The sequence below is a fragment of the Festucalex cinctus genome, unplaced genomic scaffold (genome assembly GCF_051991245.1).
Source record: "Festucalex cinctus isolate MCC-2025b unplaced genomic scaffold, RoL_Fcin_1.0 HiC_scaffold_203, whole genome shotgun sequence".
Taxonomy (NCBI): Eukaryota; Metazoa; Chordata; class Actinopteri; order Syngnathiformes; family Syngnathidae; genus Festucalex; species Festucalex cinctus.
In genome coordinates, this window is record NW_027520450.1 from 29635 (window position 1) to 32880 (window position 3246).

Here is a 3246-nt window from a genome sequence, read left to right on the forward strand (position 1 = left end):
ATATCGTCGTCATCATAGGGGTCTTCTGAGCCGTTCTTAGTCTGGCCCCTCACCTATAATAATTAATAATTAACAACCAACTGGTTTTCATTTTTAGAGAATCAATTTTATTTATTTATTTTTAACTTAAATTGAGCTTGTCAGCAAACTATTTTTCTCTGAAACAGTGAGATTTTAGACAAATCTCTCCCCATAGATTTCATAAATGTGTTTCAATGTGAAGATTTATATGTTACCTGTAGTCTGAAGCATCAAGATCCCCGTGTTTATTAACACTGTTCACAAACCCCTTAGCTTGTCCATTCTCATCACATCTTTGTCAACTATAATCCTTTGACGGATTACTTGTTCACAAAAAGAATTTGTAGCTCTCTAAAACACACACACACTCACTTAATATGTGCAGAGTCATGCTTTCTAATTAATGCTGTCTCGAAATGTAAACAAAATACAAGTGACATATTGCTGACCAATGCTTTACTTTTGAAATGTGTAATTTTAGCAAAGTGACAATGAAATAGTGCAATGTAACAACTCGCAGCAGCTACATGATCGTTCAGTTTCGCTCCACTACCAGGGGCACAAAATAATCTTTACTTCATAAAATAGATTTATTAGTAGTAAGTAAGAATCCGTGGAGTTCACCCTCTGAAAACCTGCCAATTTTGTGTTTTCGGTGGTGAAACCCCGGCACTATTTTGCGATGAGGCGCAGTGATCTCTCGTGTGGGCGTAGTGCCATTAGGTCGGTAGTGGTGTGATTTAGGTCACATGAGCCAATCAGGTAGCTGCTGCTTTCTCCTCACCATAGCAACCGCATAACAAAAATGGCGACCACAACGTCGGAGAGCGAAAGGAGAAAAAAAGTTAGAAAGAAAGTAGTGAAAAAACTTCGTTCCCGTTCAGGTTTGCCCATCGCTTCAGCTGGCCCCGTCCTTCCAGCCATCTGCATCATTTGTAAAAATACATTTCAAAGTATACTCGTCTGGGATCGGAAGGCACACGGAAGAGGGATCATCTCGCCAAAGCAGAAACATTGTCAGCAGGTATGTGCTACACACACGCGTGCCCATTTCTGTTATTAATGTGACCGATATTTAGTATAGGGCTGAAAATAATTTTTTGCTAGGTTAAGTTTTAAGGCTATAGTTTAGTAAAAACGCGAGCTGCTGAATGATTTATCGAGTGAATCCAACAGTTGTTACCAAACTCGAGTTACCTGTGCCCATCAGTCATAATAGAGTCACAGCTACACACTCCCTTTCCCCCAAACTCTCTCTCATCAACCTCAACAAACACTTTACTTTACTTAAATCTGTGATGTGCATATACTGTAAAGAGGTGATGTGACAATAACACTTATAATGTAATTCTTTTTTGTCTAAAAGCGGGTTGGTTGCTGCAGGCCGCTGAGATGAAGAAAGACTGTTCCATTCTTCTGCATATTCAAGACAAAAGACTGTCACAATGGAGGTGCAGTTTTGTTTCAGAGATTACACAAGGTTCTTAAAGTCAACAGCAACCAGGGACGAACAAATGTGAGTTGTTACATTGCACTATTTCATTGTCACTTTGCTAAAATTACACATTTCAAAAGTAAAGCATTGGTCAGCAATATGTCACTTGTATTTTGTTTACATTTCGAGACAGCATTAATTAGAAAGCATGACTCTGCACATATTAAGTGAGTGTGTGTGTGTTTTAGAGAGCTACAAATTCTTTTTGTGAACAAGTAATCCGTCAAAGGATTATAGTTGACAAAGATGTGATGAGAATGGACAAGCTAAGGGGTTTGTGAACAGTGTTAATAAACACGGGGATCTTGATGCTTCAGACTACAGGTAACATATAAATCTTCACATTGAAACACATTTATGAAATCTATGGGGAGAGATTTGTCTAAAATCTCACTGTTTCAGAGAAAAATAGTTTGCTGACAAGCTCAATTTAAGTTCAAAATAAATAAATAAATAAAATTGATTCTCTAAAAATGAAAACCAGTTGGTTGTTAATTATTACATGCAAATGTGTTTTTTTGTCTTCTGTATTTATAATTGTTCTTTGACCAAGAAAGTATATAGGCCTATAGGTATATTTGTATTTCTATCCAAATATACGATTATTCACTAGAATTTTCAGTAGGATATCCAAATACCAAAATATTCGATAGCTGCAGCACTAATAATACAAATTTTGAGTTGTGGCACGCCCACACGAGTTATTTTACCACACACCCATGTCAAAACTAGCTTACTGCACACACACACTGCACCCCAACTTCAAATTTTTGCTAACGTCATAATAATAATAATAATAATAATAATAATAATAATAATATATTATAAATTTTGTTGGATCCAAAAGCAACTTACATAATTATAGTTTCATATGATTGTGATTGTCTTATTTTCAAATGTTGAAATATTTTCTTGATTTGAACAAAATATAATTGTTTAGAATAATCTTGATTTCAATTATTACCAAAATAATTGTGATGATTATTTTTTTCCATAATAGAGCAGCCCTAGTCTGATGTGAATATGTGTATCTTGTGCTCATCTTCCCCTTCAATTTTCTATTTCAGGCAGGATATACTGAAACGAAGATTGAGGCGTGATTTCCCCCATCTGGTTTTTCACACCCCTTTCCAGCAACAACTCTGAAATGGTTTTTGTAGAGACATTATCAACAACTGACAAACTTTTAGACAGGGTACCTCACTCATCAGATACATCAACTACTGAGTCTACTGATGTAAGCCAAGAAAGTGACACTAACACATGGCTGGTACAACATCAGGTTGGAAAATGACAGGGCATACGAGGACACTTTACAGTGCAGGGCTGTAAAATCTATGTAAAATCTGCCATTTTGTTTGTTTCATTATCAAGATGTTAACTCTCCATTTTAACACTTTTCAAGCAAAAATTAAAATGTCTGTATTCCATTTTTCCACAACACAGACCTTTGTTAAATTGGTCTGCCAAAAAAATAAAAGAGAGCTGTTCCAATGAAGTTCCAAAGGTTTTATTGTGAATGCACATTTGATTTTTATTTTATTATTATTATATTTTTTTATTAATATTTTTTGGGTAGGGGTGGGGGGTATAAATGACATGCTGTGATGACACAATCTGATACTTTAATAAATATTCTATATGTTATAATAATCTGGGCTCTGAATGCATCTATTTCCATCTAGTCCATTTTGCCTTGTTCCAGGTTTGTGGTGCATGGTAGTATTTTT

General features: G+C 35.5%; 1 long non-coding RNA gene across 1 annotated transcript; it reads left to right on the forward strand.

Annotated features, from left to right (window-relative positions):
- Window positions 1-574: 574 nt before the first annotated feature.
- Window positions 575-3014, forward strand: LOC144011537 (uncharacterized). Its single transcript, XR_013281809.1, has 3 exons — window positions 575-1045; window positions 1388-1537; window positions 2584-3014. It is a non-coding gene; the product is annotated as an uncharacterized LOC144011537 (long non-coding RNA).
- Window positions 3015-3246: the final 232 nt, after the last annotated feature.